At 35.7% G+C, this 19,441-nt stretch overlaps 1 protein-coding gene and 1 long non-coding RNA gene across 2 annotated transcripts in view; one reads left to right on the top strand and one right to left on the bottom strand.

The window, feature by feature from the left end:
- LOC139439040 (uncharacterized) overlaps nucleotides 1–19,441 on the bottom strand; it is a 123,765-nt gene that overhangs the window by 20,523 nt on the left and 83,801 nt on the right. The gene's annotated exons all lie outside the window — the stretch shown is intronic.
- The window catches only part of MTPN (myotrophin), a 54,042-nt gene that overhangs the window by 17,082 nt on the left and 17,519 nt on the right, over nucleotides 1–19,441 (top strand). The gene's annotated exons all lie outside the window — the stretch shown is intronic.

Below are 19,441 nucleotides of genomic sequence, written 5' to 3'. Positions count from 1 at the left end.
ATGTAATGAAGTGGTTTATATTTTAAGCTCATAATGACATAATAATTTAATTTAAATCATATGTAAGTTTTTTTTTAATGTTTGAAATAGAATGTTGCTCAGACAACTTATTTTTCATAATTTAAGCTATTCAAAAGGAAACAATCAAATTGTTACATAACACTGAAGCCAGGCATATGTTTAAATTGAACAATGAGTTCAGCAACTACTTTGGCTCCTAGACTTCGACCCAAAATATTAAGACTTAGAGTTTTAAACAGTCTGTAAGATGCTTGGAGATTTTCTGCAAATAGTCCAAAAAGTGGTTTTTGTTGTTAATTCTTTTCTTGTTTCTATTTAGAACACAAATTTTTTGTAAGGATATTTTTTGGGAAACAATCATATTTGGGAACATTATTTGCCCTTTTCACTTGGTGACATTTTTACTGATTGTGCAAAAGCAGAGGTAGCTAAAACTTCTGGCCTTACCATGAATCAAGGCATTGGCACCAAACTTTACTCCTCACCACAATGCATGTACAGCTAAAACATGCAAGTTTCACTTACGAATGCCCTAGATAAAACAGTATAAATTCATTTTTATTAAATTTTGGCTCTTGACTATACTTTTTTAATATTCTGTTAGGAAATGAAAAGGGAACATAAAGCAGTTCTGCTGCTTATCATAGTACCATGGTTTTCTCCAAAGACTAGCACTTGTGTGTTTGTTGGAGTTGTGAGCTGGATACATTTTTATTTGAAAAAATGACATTACAAATTTGGTTTCAGACTTGAATATTTGACAGATTTTTTCTTGAAAATGTATGAAGTGAGCCTGTCAGTTCAATGAAAACAAAATATAGTCAATGATAAAATTTGAGCTTTTAAGTAAAAAATTAGAATTTGGAAAATTTCTCTCTGCCATTTTGAGCTTGACAGCCTCTTAGTACTTAAAGACTTTTCTGATCAGATTTGAAGTGATATTAATGAATGTCTTTTTTTCATATTGTATGAATTTGTCAACATTGTGAAGATTTGCATAACTCAGTGAACCAAAATTTTCCAAATGACCAATGTTACAAAATCATGCATGGGTAAAGGAGCCATTTGAAGTGCAAGATTGACTGATGAATTTTAATGTAACCAAGTATGAAGTTCATTGATAGAGTGTTTCTGATTCCATACTGCAAATAATGGTTAACAAACCACCCTTTGTTGAGTTCTGGTGTAGTGTCAGAGAAGACTGTCCATGATTATCTGAAAAGTACATAAAAGTATTTACTTTTCCAACTACATATCTTTGTGTGGACAAATTTTCTTTATATGTTTCACCTGAAACAGTGTATCAAAACATCAAATAATGGAAACAGAAATGAGAATCCAGCTGTCTACTATTAAGACGGATATTTAAAAAATTTGTAAGACATGTAATACAGTGCCACCCTTTTCACTTTTTTTGTTTTGAGAAATAGAATTGTTTTTAAAATTTTCATTTATGTTAGCATATAATGTATTTCTTTGTGTTGTTCCTAAATGACTTGATAAATATTTTTAAAGTTTTTGATTTTAAATTGATAATTATTGTTAGATATAGCCCACATAAACGAAAGCTTGGGGCTCTTGAGACCAAAAAATTTGAGAACTGGTGCACTAGAGGTCTTGAGCTACTCCCTTCCCCTCAAGGGAAAATGGGTGTTATATTTTCTGATTTGCTATACCCAAGACTGTCTTTATACATAAGTATTGATTTGCTTGGTGTAGAGTCCTTGAGTCAAAACTTGTTCTCTGCAAACTTTCTCAATAAAGAGATTCTCAGTCTCTTCTGTCTGTCTGCATCCTATGTAAATGATACTTCACATGTTTTCCATTAGTATTGGTGTCAGTAATCTTCTCAGGGGATTATACCTGATCCTAAACCCTCTCCAAATGTCACTACTATGAGAGATTCTCTCTATTGTCCTCTAGAATTCAGTGTTGTAGAGAGATCAAAAAATATAAGGCCTGTCTAATTTAATTTTCTTTGATCCTAATGTTTTTTACTTTTTTTCCCTTTATCCCTGCAGAAATTACAAAGCTAAAGTTTGTGTGTGTATAGGGGAGTGCTCTTGAATTATATCTGTGATATGATGACTTATCTCCTATGTATTCTAGGAGAATTTCCTAAGCTTTTCTCAGTTCTTTACTAATTTAGTTTCTCAATGCTTTACTCATTTAAGAAGTCTTACCCAACCAATTGTGTTTGGTACAGATTTTAATTTCGCAGTTGCAGTTTTAATTTCCTAGCTATATTTCATTTTCTCAGCCAGCTTCTTTTTTCAACAGCCTGCATCTCTATTTGTTCACATTGCTTGTTTGCCTGTTCTCTACTTATGACATTCTTTTTCATAGAGATCATATCTTTTGTGTTCCGTTGTGATCACTGCAGATATATTTTTAAATTGCCTGTTTCTCTATGAAATAATTTTTAGAGGTATGTTCTTCCTTAGAGTTTTCAAGATAGTATTTCTACTGTTTCTCTTTTTTGTGCTGTACAGTTACTTTTCATATATTCCTATGTTGGTTTTCTTCTGTTACTTAAAATCATTTAAAGGGGGCAAAACTATCCAGATCCAGAACATGCTAACAGATAGGTGTGTGAATTACCCTTAACTACACTTACAACCTACTTATACAATAGAATAATCTACTTTCTAGTGGCTTTGTTGGCCTGATTTGAGATCTTTTATGTTCTCTGTTGCCTAGTTCTAAAACATTTTCTGTTTTAAAAACCTGAAATAGTCTAGTTCTCATTGTGTGAATACACTGTGTAAAAACTCCAATTTCGGGCAGCTGTATGCCTCAGGATTCTGTGACTCCATCTCCATTTAAGGTAGTTATAGAGAAATATAGAATCACTTTCTTCTCCCAGTAAGAGCAGATTCTGCAACTAAGAAGAGACAGGATGTGGAGAAGAAACTCTTTCTTACTACCTGCTTCCCAAAGAGTGGTTGCACTATTTAGAATTGTGTTCAACACTAAGGACTTAATGATTATTTAAATGACTTAATAAGAAAGGGGTTTATTTTTCTCTTATAAAAGAAATCAAGAAGCAAGCAGTCCAGGGCTGGTGTGGTGGCTTCATGGTCATAAGATTCTCAACTCTCCTTCTCTCATTTTGCCCCTCCATCCTTTGGGAATCACTTCCATCCTCACAGTCACCTTATGGTACCAAATGGCTACTGGAGTTTCAGCTATTACTCTTGTATTCAAACAGGAATTAGGGGAAGAGAGACACCTTCGAGTCAATCCCTGAGGCACCGTTCAACTTCCACTCTTACCTCTTGGGTACCCAGTAGCTAGGAAATGCCCATTGCCAAGAGGAGAAATGGAATGGTTAAATAATTATCTTTGCTGAGTGATAGTGCAGTATGGCAAAGTGTGAATAGATCACACAGGCATACTTCAGTAACACTGTGGTTAATGAATGCATAAGTATTGGACTATTATGCTTGGTTTTCAGATCTTTTTGAGTTGTCATTTTCTGTTTGTTTTTGTCGAAAATTGGAGGCAGGCATATCAGGGAAAATGAGTCAATTGGTTTCCTTTTCAGGTTGTAGACAATTCAAATGAGGAGAGATTTCTTTGCAGTTCTGGAACTTCAAAGCATTTAGTATTAGCATTCAGGTTTAATGTATTCCTGTTGGTTTTAATTTATTATTATCACTACATCATTAAAAATGCGAACTCTACAAAGATGAAAAAAGAGCATCTGTTCTTAGTAGCTTTACCAGACCCCTCCCAAACTGAGCTAAATACTCCCTCTCTTCCCAAAGTGGATTCACAGCCTGTATCGTATTAATACCTTTATTGAATGATATAATTTAATCACTTTATAATGGTTTATTTGTTCTGCTCTTTAGGGCTACAAGTTTCTTGTGGGCAGTGACTCCTTTTTCATTGTTATTTAGATGCTTACTACAGTACCTGGAACATCATAAGCCACCAGTAAATAGTAAAGAATAATCAAATTGGTATATATGGGAAAATATTAGAGTAAACCATCCAAAACGTAAATATCAAAAAATACTAGAGAAAACAACAACTTTGTGTTGTGAAGAGGAAATTAGATCACATTACTTTAATTTTTTTCTGTTGTCACATTAAGGCCAAAAGAAAGCAGTAGACTTAGTTTTTCTTGATCTTAAGAAAAGCAGGAAAGCGGATTGGGTTTCCTCCTACCGTATGGGAAGACCCAGGTTTGATCCCTGGGCCCTCCTGGTAAAAAAAACAACAACATGCCCACTCGGCTAGTCAGGGCCTACACGGTGAGCGGTTTGCCCAGGCAGCGAGTCAAGTGCCCGTGAAAGTGCCCACGCAAGTGAGTCACACAGAAAGATGATGACACAACAAAAGAGAGACGAAGAGGAGAGTCAAGGCAATGCGTAACAGAAACCAGGAACTGAGGTGGTGCAAGTGACAGGGAACCTCTCACCACATTAGAGGTCCCCAAGGTCAAATCCTGGTGAATCCCAAAGGAGAAAAACAAGAATAGAAGACAAAAAGAGAAATAGATACAGAAGATCACACAGCAAATGGACACAGCAAAAAACAGCAGAGCAGAATGGCGGTTGGATAAAATAAAATAAATAAAATAAAAGCAGATATTTCCTCCTGACCAATACTGACAAACTAGAAAATCCTTCCTTGCTTGTGATACTGTTAAATAAGCAAAACACTGACTCAGTGGTGATAGCCAATTGACATATATTGAACTCTAAAGAACATTCATTTACTTCATTTACTTTTCTTGGCTTGAAAGTAGAGAAATCGGATACAAAGTTATTCAAATGAGAACTGTTGAGAATTCAGTATTAATAATGGTTGATATTTATTGAGTGCATGTTGTGTGCCAGGCATCTTATAGTTATTTCAGTGACGCCTCTCAATACCACTATGCGGTTGATGCTTACCATATTAATGCCTCTTGGATTTCCAGGAGGCCTATTGCCTAAAATACCAAAATAAGGTATTAATCTATACTTCAGCCACATTCTCTCATGCACTCGTGTGTGTAATGCATACACTCCAAATCATTAGACACCTGATAGAATACTACTTAGCATTTTATAATATATTAATATAATCAGTCAACAGTCACAACAAATTGTTTTTAAAGTTTAAAAGTACTAAATTAGGCATTGTAATAGAAATAAAGGAAGTATGAGATATAGTCTCTGACCCCTTTTAACATCTAATTAGCAACACAAGTTATAAACACATGATATGTTAAATCACAATAAAATGTAAATTGTCAGTGGATTAAGTTATTGACAAAATCTTAGGTTATCAGAATATGGAATAATCTTAAAATCCTTCTTGGGTTCCATTGGATTTAGAATTCCAGATAGGTTTTCTTCTTACTTGCCACTCTCTTTACCTACACCTTTCTCTTATTCTAGGATAGGACTTGGCCCACCTAAAACATTTCATGATCACTACAGTAGTTCTGGATAGAGTATATTTAATTTAAACTACTCGTCTCAGGATAGTATGAAATAGTTTTCTTTCATATCTGGAATATTACATATATGCATGTGTATTACATACCTGGTATATACCATATTTAGAGAAATTAAGCTTCAAAATAACTTATATGAAAATTATGGTACACTTTTAATAAAATGTGTTATGTATTTTTAACAACTGATGGGCTTTGTGTTACAGTGAAAGGGAAGTTCTAAACAAGAATGGAATGCACCTGGCTAAATTATTGCTGCCAAAAGGGAAAGGGTGAGGCTAGGTATGCTTGGGATGTAATGATAAACATTATTAATTTCACATATATGTTTATGCCCATCTGTTTTACCTCAATTATATATGGTAAGGAGAAACTGTATGCAGTGTTGTTTACATCATCATAAGAATATTATTGCTACCAAGCTCTATGACACATATTACTGTATGATGATGTTTTTAAAACTATATAAACTTTATAAAGAAGTGTTATTTCTAAAAAAAGCTTATAATCATATTTTCATATAGATATTATAACTATATAAAGATAACCAAACCTTCCACCATTGAGTTATATATGATGACAATCTGAAATCATAACCAGTATCTCAAAGAAATGTGTTTTTGTTTTATTTTAGGAGGTACCAGGGATTGAACCCAGGACCTTGTACATGTGAAGCAGGTGCTCAGTCATGGAGTTACACCTGCTCTGCTCAGACATGTTTTAAATGTCAAGTAAAAGTAGATGAGTCTGGAGGATGAGAAAAACTATGATAATGTAGTTTTGCTGAAGTCAAGAGAAAAGAGTATTTTCAAAAGGAGGGCACAATCAACTTTGTCAGTATTGAGAGATTAGTTAAGGTGAGGACTAAAAGATAGCCTTGGCGTTTAGCAACATGGAGGACTTTTGGCCTCAGCAAAAATGGTAGAGTAGATATAGTATTGAGGATACAAGCCAGATTAGAATGGGAAGTGTAGCAGTTTGATGTAATTATGAATTCCAAAAATAGATATTGGATTATGTTTGTAATCTGGTCTGTACCTGGGCATGATTAAGTTATGATTAGGGCTTTAATTGGGCCATGTCATTAGGGTGTTGAGTCCCCACATCCTGGTGGGTGGGGTCTCACAGATAAAAGGCATGACAAAGGACAGAGCTTAGGGTTTTTGATGTTGGAGTTTTGATGTTTGAGTTTGATGCTAAAGCCTTAAGCTGGAGCCCTGGGAAGCAAGGAACCGTGAATCCAGAGAGAAGCAAGACCCTGGAAGGGAGGAACCCAGGAAGCCTGAACCCTCGCAGATGTCGACAGCCATCTGGCTCCAATACGTGAAAATAGACTTTGGTGAGGGAAGTAATTTATGCTTTATGGCCTGGTATCTGTAAGCTCCTACCCCAAATAAATACCCTTCATAAAAACCAACCAATTTCTGGTATTTTACATCAGCACATCTTTGGCTTATTAATACAGGAAGTAGGAAATTGAAGATTGGAAATATTAGACTATTCTTGGAAAGTTTAGCCATAAAAGGGAGGAGAGAGGACATTTAAAAGGTGGATGTTGGGTCCAAGGAGAGGTTTTTGCATTGTTGTTTTCTTTTTTAGTGAAAGAATCTTAAATGTCTTGCTGAAAAGAAGGAGCCAGTAGGGCAGGAAAGGTTCAAAACTCAGTCTAGATCAGGGATAAACAAAGGGACAGGTTTTCCAAGAAAACAAGAAAGGATGATATCCAAAACATATGTGAGGAACGGCTTTAGGTAGCAGGAGAGGATGGATTAGTAGCAGAAAGGTGTGGTGGTGAGAGGTTCCTGAGGGGAGTTTGTGTCTGAATATAGTGTTCTATGTAAAGAAGGATATGAGGTCATCTGCTGTGAATGAAGGGGAAGGAGGAGATAGAGAAATCTAAGGTCTATAAAAAGCAGAAGAGGTTTAAAATAGTCCCTGTGGAAAGTCACTGAGCTAGATAAAAAGGGAAACATGGTATGATTGTCATGTAATGTAAAGGGTTGTTGAGATAATGCACTTCTCCCCCCTATCTAGAGAATCTGGGAACTGAAATTAGGTTAAAATTTTTTGTGTAATTGGTAGTGTTTCATAAAGTTAAAATTAAGATTACAGAGTAGGAGTCTAACTTCCTCTTCAGTGATGTCATTAATACCTTGAATATGGGGAATGGGGGTGGGGGGGTAGAGAGAAAGGAACTAGATAGAGCACTGTCTTCCTTCCCCATTTCACCACCATGTACATCCTTATTTACTACTGAAGCTTCTACCTATCCTGACTGCTGAGAACCTGGTGATGGTGTCATTCAAATCCCCCAGGTTGATAAAAATACCATTGACTCTCAAGTTATCTTTACTGTTACTAGGTATCTAATCCATTATTGATATTTGCTTACAATGGAATATTTCTCAGATCACTGACTACCAACTCTTTTGCTTGAGCACCCTTATCATCTATGCAGTCAAAAGGCTTTTATTATAGGGAAGTGGATGTGGCTCAAGCAATTGGGCTCCCATCTACCATATGGAAGGTCCAGGGTTTGATTCCCAGGGCCTCCTAGTGAAGGCAAACTGGCCCGAGTGGAGATCTGGCCCATGTAGAGTGCTGGCCCGCGCAGCAGGCAGGCCTGAGTGGAATGCTGACCTGTGAAGCAAGATGACGCAACAAAAAGAAACACAGAAGAGAGACAATAAGAGATGCAGCAGACCAGGGAGCTGAGGTGGCACAAGAGATTGAGCACCTCTCTCCTACCACAGAAGGTCCCACTGCTGCCTAAAGAGAAGACAAGCAGTCACAGAAGAACGCACAGTGAATGGACACAGAGCGGACACTGAGGGGGGTTTGGAGAAATAAATAAATCTTTTTTTAAAAAGGTATTTGTTATATAAGTGTCTACTACATGTCATTATGCTAGGCATTAGAGAAGCAGAGGTCAATAATAGAGTCAAGGTATGTTCATTCAGGATACAGATACTCAAACAGGCAGTTTGATAAGGGTCATACTACAGGAAGATGCTTTAGGCACACCTCTGAAAGTCACATTACCCAAATTTGAGGTGGTTGGGGATAGCTTTCCAGGGGAAGTTTTATTAAAGCTGGGTTCCAAAGGACTATTAGGAATTTTAATTAGACAAAGGGCAGGGGAGGAATGCTGTAAGAATTAAAGTTGGAAAGATACACAAAGGTCAGAAAATTCCAAATCTTCTAAATCATATTAGGTTTTTTTTTTTTTAAGAATTAAAAATTTTTTAAAGAAGCTTTAGATTACATAAACGTTAATCAGAAATATAGGGGATTCCCATGTACCCCACCTCCTACCCCTCCCCACTCCTTCCCATATTAACATCTTTCATTGTGTGGTACATTTGGTACAATTGATGAACACATATTGAAGTATTGTACATTGTTTGCTAAGGTTACCCATAAATACTAGAAATGGGTTGGATTTTATAAAGGAATTTTATGAGAGTAAAAGCTTACAGTTCCAAAGCTGTAGAAATGTCCAAATCAAGGCATCATCAGGGATGCTTTCTCACCAAAGGTCAGCTGCTGGTCGGATCCTGAACTCCTGCCATGTGGCAAAGCAAAAGGATGGCTTCTCTTTGCTTTGGGTCTGTGACATTGATTCCAGGCTCTGGCCTCTCTCTTCAGGGTTTCTCTCAGCCTCTCTTTCATCCTGTCAGGGTTTCTCTGCCTTCCTGTAGTTCTCTCACATGACAAGGTCAAAATGGCAGCTGTCTTTCTCTGTGTGTTTCTGCTTTCAGATCTCAGTTTATATAAGACTCCAGTGAGAGGACAGAGACCCAACCTGAATCATGCCTCACTGACATAATCCAATCAGAGGCCATAAAGTGATCTGATCAAAAGTGATCTAGAAAAGTTCCCTTAACTGAATCTAATGCAATCAAAGGGTCTCCTACACAGGAATGGACTAGTTTTTAAAAACATGGTCTTTTCTGGGATTCACAAAACTTAAACTGTCACATAAATACAACCTAAAATTTCCCTATTAACCACATTCAAATGTGTAATTCATTGGTGTTAATTACATTCACAATTTGTGCTACCATCACCACCATTCACTACCAAAATTTTTGTATCACCTCAAACAAAAATTCCATACCAATTAAGCATTAATTCCCCATTCCCTACCCTCACTCCGGTCCCTGGTAACCTGTATTCTAGTTTCTGACTCTGTGAATTTCCTTAATCTAATGATTTCATATCAGTGAGATCATACAATATATTTCCTTTTTTGACTGGCTTATTTCAGCATGCTGTATTCAAGGGTCATCTGTGTTGCCACGTATATCAGAACTTCATTCCTTTTCATAGTTGAATTATATTCCATTGTATGTATATACCATGTTTTGTTTATCTACTGATCTGTTGATGGATAGTTGGATTGCTTCTCTTTTTTGATGGTTGTGAATAATGATGCTCTGAAAATATCTTTGAGTCTCTGCTTGAAGTTCTTTGGAGTGTATAGATGTGGGATTGCCAGGTCATATAGAGTAATTCTGTATTTAACTTTCTGAGGAATGAACAAAATGTATTCCACAGCTTCTGTACCATTTTAACATCCTATCAACAATGAATGGGTATGATATGGTATCTCATTGTGTTTTTTATTTGCATTTCCCTAATGGCTAATGATGTTGATCATCTTTTCATATGCTTTTTGATAATATGTATGTTTTCTTTGGAGAAATACCTATTCAAGTTTTTTGCCTATTTTCTAATTGGGTTGTTTGTCTTTTTGTTGGTGAGTTGTAGGGTTTTAAACTTTTATCAGATTTATGGTTTCAAAATATTTTCTTCTGTTCTATAGGTTGTCTTTTTACTTTATTTTTAATAGACTTTTTTTAAAAAATGATACTTAGATTACATAAATATTACATAAGAAATATAGAGGATTCTCATATGCCCCACTCCCAGCCCGTCCCACATTTTCCCACATTAACAACATCCTTCATTAGTGTGGTACATTTGTTACAATTGATGAACACATTTTAGACCATTGCTGCCACTAAGCGTGGATTATAGCTTACATTGTAGTTTACACTCTCTCCACAATGTTTTTAGTTATGACAAGATATATAATGGCTCATATTTGTCATTGCAGTGTCATTTAGGAAAATTCCCAGGACCCAAAAATGTCCCCATATTGCACATGTTTTTCCCTCTCCCTCCCCTCAGAACCTCCAGTGGCCACTGCCCCCACATCAGTGATAAAAGTTCTTCCATTGCTTGAATCACAGTAAGTCTATACTAGAATACCTGTAAGTCTGCTCTATTTCATCATTCATCCCCCAGTCCTGAGGATTCTGGGATGGTGATGCCCACTCCACCTCTATTTGAGAGAGGGCTTAGATCCCATGGGGCAGATGGATGGGACTGTCTTGCTTATAGTTGCAGACTCTTGTTCCCTGCGATGGTCATTGTCCCTCATCATCTCCTTGTTAGTTGTACTGGGTGAGTCCAATGAACTGGAGAGTAGGTGCTGCAACTCTGTTGAGATTCAGGGCCTAGCTGGCATATGCACAGCCCAAAGATTTAAGTCTCTTGAACATACACCTGTCAACTCTAACACTAACTATAGGTTCATATAGAAGGGGCAGAAGAACCATGTGTAGGGAAACCACAACTGAGTCCATCTCTTACACTGGGGAACATAAATTCCCAAATTCCTGAGCTGTCTGCCCTGCCTGTAGTGTCTGGACATCTCCACTATTTGAGGAAGTATTAACTTTGACAGTCAATGAGATTGTGATGAGTCTTATACAAGCATAACCTTTGGAATGACCTCCCGACTCACTTTGAAGTCTCTTAGTCATAGAAACTCATTTTCTTTCCCCTTTCCCCTTTTGGTCAACATCTTTTTCCACTTGCATTGCTAGTTGGTGCTTGGTAGTAATCCCTCAGTGCCAGGGAGGCTCATCCCTGGAGTCATGTCCCATTCTGGGGGTAAGGTAATGCATTTATATGCTGATTTCAGCTTTGAGAGAGGCCACATTTGAACAACAAGGAGGCTCTCAGGAGGTAGCTCTTGGGCACCCTATAATACTAGGCTGTTTCAGTTTCAAAAGTAATGGTTCATAAGTACAGTCATCAATATCAAGGATCTGTCAGTGGGCCATCTTCCTTCACTCTTCACTGTCCCTGTACTTGGGGGATTCTTGCCATCCCATTAAAGAAAATGTGGCAGAGCTCCCCAGGATGTGAATTTGATATTCTTTCAGTTACTGTGTGAATCTCCACCCACTATGACAGTGCCCCATAAACACATTCATATGCCTTTTAGGTATGTCCCAGGTGCAACTCCTCGCATGCATCCTCTATCATTGACACCCCACACTTATGATCCTCCCTGCCACAGTTGTAACCCTTCTGTGGTCCAAAACTTCTTCAAAAATGAAGCTAAGAAAATAACCAAATACTATTATTAAGAAAGTGAAATAACAATGATAGTTTTAAAAATAACAAATAAAATAACAAAAAATTTTAGAAATTTATGGAATAATAAAAAACAAAATTTTTTAAAAATTTTGACGTTATGTCTTTCATCTCTGTAAGGTCTGTTATCTCATATGTATAGTGACTTTTTTTCTGTTTATTCTTATTTTTTCATTTTTTCTTGAAAGAAACTTTGGATTACAGAATAGTCACAGAATATAGGGGATTCCCATATAGCCAACATTCTCCCCCTTTCCCCCTTTCCCCTATTGTATTAAGTCAGCCAAAGGAGTGCTGATGCAAAATACCCAAATTCTGTTGGTTTTTATAAAGAGTGTTTATTTGGGGGTAGAAGCTTACAGTTACCAGACCATAAAGTTTAAGTTACTTCCCTCACCAAAGTTTTTTGCCACGTGTTGGAGCAAGATGGCTGCTGACATCTGCCAGGGTTCAGGCTTCCTAGGTTCCTCTCTTCCCAAGGTTCATTTCTCTCTGGGCTCAACTGCTCTGTTACCTCCACAAGGCCAGCTGTAGACTATCAGTCGAATGGCTTGTTTCTTTTCCCAGGGTATTCTCTCTTTCTTTACAACCAAGCTCCTTCATGTGCTTGCTTCCTGGAGCTCCATCTCAAGACTCCAGTCTTCCTTCACTGCAGTGCAGAGTCCCTGCCCTTGGTGGGCAGGGACTCAATTTCCTATTGATGTGGCTCAATCAAAGCTTTAATCATTATTTAATCTAGTAAAAGTAAAACCTGTGAATCCAGTACACTCTAATATGCCCAGAGGAAAACACCAGTTTAAAACATAATCCAATATATCTTTTTGGAATTCATCAGTAATGCCAAACTGCTACACCTATTAATAACATTTTACTTATGAATAGTACATTTGTTAACAACAGATGCATAAATATTGAAACATTGCTACTAACCATGGTCAGTGATTTTCATTGTGGATCACATTTTGAACCATACAATTTTATAAATTTTTAAGAAATTTAGCATAACCTGTATCGATCATTGCAAGATTCCATTGGCCACCAAATGCCCCATTTTCCATACATTCTATTCCTCCCTCCCCCTCCCCTTGGGACTCCAGCTGCAGCTGGCCCAGGGCACCAAGGCTACTTGCCCTAAGTGCAGGGTATATGTGCCATTTCCAGCCACAGGAATGAGTAAGTCATGGTTTTTTATTTGGCTTCTGTAACTTTCCAGTACTCTCGTAGATGACTCAGAGCACCTTCCTGTTCTATATATATCCAGAGCACCTCCTTTAGATAAGTCCCTGACTTATCTCTGCTTTTTTTGTGAGAGGGTCAGTTTCTACCTTCCTACTCTGTCCCCATTTTCCCAGAAGTCCCATCTTTTTACATTAATGACAACATCCTTTGATCCAGAAAAGTTTTTCATTTTAATGAAGTCCTATATATTTCTTTTTTTCCTTTGCATGTGCTCTGGGTGTGAAGTGAATTGCCTAACACAACATAGGGCAATGCTACCCTCTTTTCTTCTAGGAGATTTATAGTCCTAGTTTTATATTTAGGTCTTTGATCCTTTTTGAATTAAGTTTTATATGTAGTATGAGGTAGAGGTCTTCCTTCATTCTTTTGCATATGGATATCCAGTTTTCCCTGTACCATCTTTCATATGTTGAAGAGACTCTTCTTTCTTAATTGAGTGGACTTGGCACTCCTGTCAAAAATCAATAAGCCATATATATGGGAATTTATTTCTGAACTCTCAAGTTTGAGTCCATTGGTCTATATGTCTCTCATTGTGCTGGTACCATGATGTTTTCTTTTTTTTTTTAAACCACTGTAGTCTTTTTAATAAGTTTGAAAATCAAGAAGTGTGAATTCTCCAACTTTGTTCCTCTTTTTCAAGATGGTTTTGGCAGTTTGGGTCTCCTTACCCTTCCATATAAATTTGATGATTGGGTTTTCGATTTCTGCAAAGAAGGCTGTTGGGATTTTTATTGGGATTGTGTTGAATCTGTAACTCACTTGGGTATAATTGACACCTTTACAATATTTAGTCTTCTAATCCATGCATTTATTTAGGTCTTCTTGATTTCTTTTATCAGTGTTTTGTATATAACATTGTGTATAAGTGCTTTACATTCTTTCTCTACATAGGATCACATCCTCTATTAATAGGAAAAGTTTTACTTCCTTTCCAATTTGGATGTTTTTTTTTTTTCAAAACCCCTGCCTAGTTGCTCTGGTTGGGACTTTTAGTGCAATGTTGATTAGCAGTGGTGACAGTATGTTTTCTTGATTTGGCTCTAGTCCAGTTATTATATCCGCTTTAACTTTTGTCAGCTCTTCATTGTTCTTTCTCCATATTAAGCCAGTGTTAGAAAGAAAGAACTTACTGGAAAGGAGTATGGGCTGAGAGTTGCTTTACTGTATGCCCCAAGTCCTGTCTTATGCCTTTCACTTTTGGTTGTTTGTTTTTGTTTTTCTGTGCGTGTGTTTTTGTTTTTTAGGAGGTACTGGGCATTGAACCCAGGACCTCGTAAATGAGAAGCAGGTACTCAACCACTGAGCACATCCGCTTCCCAGTAAGAGTTGGTTTATTTGTTTGTTTTTGGGAGGTACCAGGGATCAGACCCTTGACCTCATACATGGAAGCAGGCACTCAGCCACTTTAGCTACATCTGCTCCCCCATTTTTGGTTTTAATGACCGTTTCCCTCTTCTGTCATTTTTAACACTTTCATTGACGTACAAATGAAATACAACATGCTACAGATATTTAAAGTATACAGTTTGATAAGCTTCAGTACATACACACCTATGAAACAATCACCACGATCAAGATAATGAAGATATCCAATACCCCCAGGTACCCCTTTGTAATTGCACCATCCCACTGACCCTCCCATATCTTCCCACCCACCTCCCCAACTTCCCAGCATACCTGTCTTCAGACCTCCACTGATTTGCTTTCTGTCACTACACATTAGTTTCCATTTTTTAGGATTTAGGATTTCAATAACATGTTTTATTACCGCACCTTTTAATGATTCTTGAAATCAGGTAATGTTAGTCCTTCAACTTTGTTCTGGTTTTTTGGGTTTGTTTTTTTTTTTAAGTTGTTTTGTCTGTTCTTAGGTTGTTTGCATTTCCATTGACCTTTAGGGTCAATTGGTCAATTTCTACCTATAAATTATGTTGGGGTTTTGAAGCATATTGCATTGACTATATATTTGTTTGAGGAGAGGTGGCGTTTTTAATACTGAGTCTTCTAACCCATGACTATCATATATCTCTTCATTTATTTTGGTCTTTAATTTCTCTCAGCATACTTTATAGTCTTCAGTGTATAAGTCTTTTATTTTTTTGCCTGTTTATCACTATCTTATGTTTTTGGATGCTCTTGTAAATAATATTGTTTTTATTTTTGTATATTGATCTTGTGTAGAGCAACCTTATTAAACTCACTAAAATTTTGTGTAGAATATTTGCATCTATGTTCATGAGGGCAACTAGTCTATAATTTTCTTATGTCTTTGTCTGGTTTTATTATCAGAGAAATGCTAACCTCATCGAATGAGTTAGGATGTCTTCCTATCTCTTCCATTTCCTGGAAGCATGTGTAGGTATTTTTCTCCCTTAAATTGTTTGGTAGAATTCACTAGTGAAGCAATCTGGGCCTACAGTTTTCTCTGTGAGAATGTAATCTTTATAGAGTCTGGAGTAGCACAGTCTCTCTCATTCCTGATGAAGAGAAAAAATAGAACACAGAAAATAGAGAAAAAAATCAGTGGAGTAAAAAGCAAATTGTTCAAGAAGATCAATACAATAGATAATTTTTTTATATTTAAAAATGCCAAAGCATTTAAAGCCAATACTGCTGCTTCCACATTCAGTTATTCTTACATGTTTTGTTCCAAATGTTATCCCTGTGCTGTTAAAGATAGTCACTTCAAACTGTCATCAGCTCATTGCTTCATATGAGTGTTATGTTATACTTGCTCCCCTTTTCACAGATGACTGTTCTGTGTTATACTTGCTACCCTTTTCACATGCAATAAACAAATTGCTCTATGAATTAAATTCTCCCAGGCCCCAGAGTAAACATTTACAATGATTCTTTGTGTCTTCGCTCTTCTTTTCCTGATCAGTTGTATTGCTCTCAAAGAAACAGCTTCTGATTTCATTAAAATTTTTTTTATTCTTCTGTTTTCTATTTCATTGATTTCCACTCTGATTTAATTTGCTTTTTTTTTTCTTTCTAGTTTCTTAAGGTAGACATAAAAAGGTCATTAGTTAGGAACCTTTCTTCTTTTCTAATAAAGGCACTTAGTGCTATAGATTTCTCCCTAAATATTGTTTTTGGTAAGTCCCTGTAAGAGAAAAGGATTCTTTCTTTTTGTCAGTTAGACAAAACCTTTCCAGTTTTGTCTTTTTTTTTTTTTTGGTCTGCTAAAATAAGAATTGTAAAGATATCTGAGAGGTAAAAGAGAAAGTTTAAATTCATATCAACTCTTTTTCATATGCATTTTGCACTCTGAGTATTAAGTAGGGAAGGGAAGATTTCATGTATTTTGGTTCAGGGAAATGTCTTTTACTTTTTTGGCGACATTATAAAAGCTCCTTATCAATTACTTCAAGTATTTCTTTGCTATCTCTAATGTTACTGAAGCAGAGAACATTAAATAGATTAGGTTCTGGATAGTTTATATTAGTTATGGATTCACTTTATTATCATGTTCATTATTCTCTATGAACTTTAATGAACCAAAATTAATGGACTATACCTGTCTAGTTCATATTAATAATGGAAAGTACTTGAAGAAAAACTGATTTTATCTGTGATCATTAAAGCATTACTATATTTCTCTTTACTTCAAAGTCTCACATTTCTGCATTTGCTTATAAAGCTGAGGCACTACCCCAAATCACCCAATTTTTTTTCAAAATGTAAAGAACATATTTTATTATATCATCTTTAATTATTCAAATTTCATCTGTTATGCAGAAATCTGCATTAACCTGATTTAGAATAGTCTTTTAGAACCAATATAAACCAACACCAGGGTTCCACAAAAGTAATAGCTAAACTGTATTAAACATTTTACATATGTTTGGCACTATCTCATTTTAATGATACTCTAAACCTCTAATGATACCCTGTAACCCTGTAAGGTGTAAGTATTCCCATTTTACAGGTATGGAAACTGAGATTTAGGAAGTGCTTAAGTCTGTCAAACAAGTAAGTGATGGAGTTCTAAAAAAATCCCCAATGATCTTGAATGTACTATAGTTTGCTTCTGTATCCATATACTTTATAAGGGGGCATTACTGTAATTTTGACCTGAAAAAAAAACAACTTATTGTAAGTTACTGCTTTGAATTACTGAAGAAGGCTTGGGAAAGGGTTGGTTTATCATCTAGTAATTAAAAGGAGAAAATGATTTTGATGAAACCCTTGATCCTTTGTAGACAATATATTTGAAATACATATTTGGTCCAGAACTGAGAAATACTTTGCATAATTTTGTTCTCTAACTTAATGCCGCCCACCCCCACCCCCCCAATTTGTGTGGTAGGCAAGTCATATCACCTCTCGAAATAAAAAAAAAGTCTTTAGACAAAACATGATGTAGTTGACTGTGATACCTACTAGTCAGGATCAAGAACCCCATAGTTCATCTTTTTCCTTAGAAGATATGCCTCTGAATGTTTAATAACTTCAAATTGTTAAAATTGTTTGAAAAAGTAATGCATTGTATAGGGGTCTTTAATAATAAAATGAAAAGTAATGGATTTAATTCAATATTTAGATATGTCTATTATGTACATAGATAATACAAATAATAGCTAATCTTATTTCTATTAATATTAGCTAATATTTTAAAGAGCTTTACATGGATCATCTAGTTTAATCCACAATTTCATAAAATAGTGTTACTGTTATTTTCATTTTACATAAGAAAACTCATGTGCAGAGAGGTCTAGTTATGGTGAAGCTCATATTCTTAACCCTTAATTCATGGAAATATATAAATCAGAGAACATATAATCTCTACTCTAAAGGCATTTGTATTCTTTTTGGAAAGAAGGTATACATACAGAAAAAGTTGCAAGGGCAGTATTATTAAGTACTGGTTTCTGTGAGTTTTACTTAACCTCGAGCTTAACTTTACCTAGACTTATCATGAAAGATTTCGTAGACAGGATAAAATTCTCTTTGGTTGGAACTTGAAAAATTTATATTATTTAAATTAATGGGAAGGAAGGAGGTAACAGACATGATTTTAAAAAAAGAAGATAGGGAAAATTGAGTATGTATTTGAACAGAGAGCTTGTGATGGTTATAAAATGATAGGGCTTTGAACATCTCAGTTCAAGGTATTGTTTGATGGTTGACCAAACAAAGCTAAGCAAATAATATAGTACAGTAGTTGAGAAAACAAGCTTTCTCAGATATTTTGCCAGTGTGTAAATCTGAACTTTGCTTAACGAGGGAAGGGGCAAGTATGGAACTAGGTGTGGCATGGTGGTATGTGAAGTGAATGAGTGTACATCTATTATGTTATTAACTAAGCCATCTTAAAGTTATTTAACCTCTTTTACCTTCACACTTTTCATATATTAAATGGAGATTTTCTTCTTTTAGTATTGTTCAAAGATTAGAGATACTATGTGTAGCACAGTGTCAAACATGTAGTATAGCTGGTCAGTAAAAGATAGTTGTGGTTATTGTTAGAATCTCAACAAATGAATGAAATGAATCAGTGAATGAAAATTACTTTTTGATGGATTAAGTTCATTTTCTGACATTACACCCTGTCCATCACCAAGATTAAATCTTTTCCTAATATGTATTTGTATAACACTAGGTTCTTTTCCTATCTAACACTTAATTGTATATTGAAATTATGTATTTAAATATGTGATTATTAAGTATGTGATTATTTGATTAATATCTCCCTTCTCCACTAGATGGTAAATTCCATGCAGTCAGAAGTCATGTCTGATTCTGTTCACAATTTATCCCTACTGCCTAGCATACAATAGGACCTTAGCAAATATCTGTTGAATGAGTGGGATAAATTCTTAATAGCTATTATTAAGATTACTTTCTGATGATGGCCACCTCCATCACAGTGATAACGGTTTCTTTGAAGAATAGCGTGTTATATGAACTGTGTATAAAATGTCAGCAATTGAACTCATCAGTCTTATATGGCCACATCTTGATATTAGGCTTGAGTGAACTCCTCAGAAATAGAGAAGAGTAATGTATTTCATTTACATTTAACATTATCATGCATTCTTCTCAGCTTGCCTAAGCATGCTAATCATGCTTTGAATTATCATACTGGGTATTATTAACTGTTGTGTGGAATATCCTTTGAAATTTTAGTCATTTATTTCACTTTGCAAAAAATGTAATTGTTTCATGAAATTCTTGTAGCTTAGAAACTAAAAATATCAGGTGGCTCATTTTCTTTCTTCAGTTTACCATCAATATGAACATTGTTCTCGTTTGCCTACTTTTATA

This window comes from Dasypus novemcinctus, chromosome 5 (assembly GCF_030445035.2).
Source record: "Dasypus novemcinctus isolate mDasNov1 chromosome 5, mDasNov1.1.hap2, whole genome shotgun sequence".
Taxonomy (NCBI): domain Eukaryota; kingdom Metazoa; phylum Chordata; class Mammalia; order Cingulata; family Dasypodidae; genus Dasypus; species Dasypus novemcinctus.
Note: the sequence above shows the minus strand (reverse complement) of the source record. Positions and strands in the feature narration are given on the sequence as shown.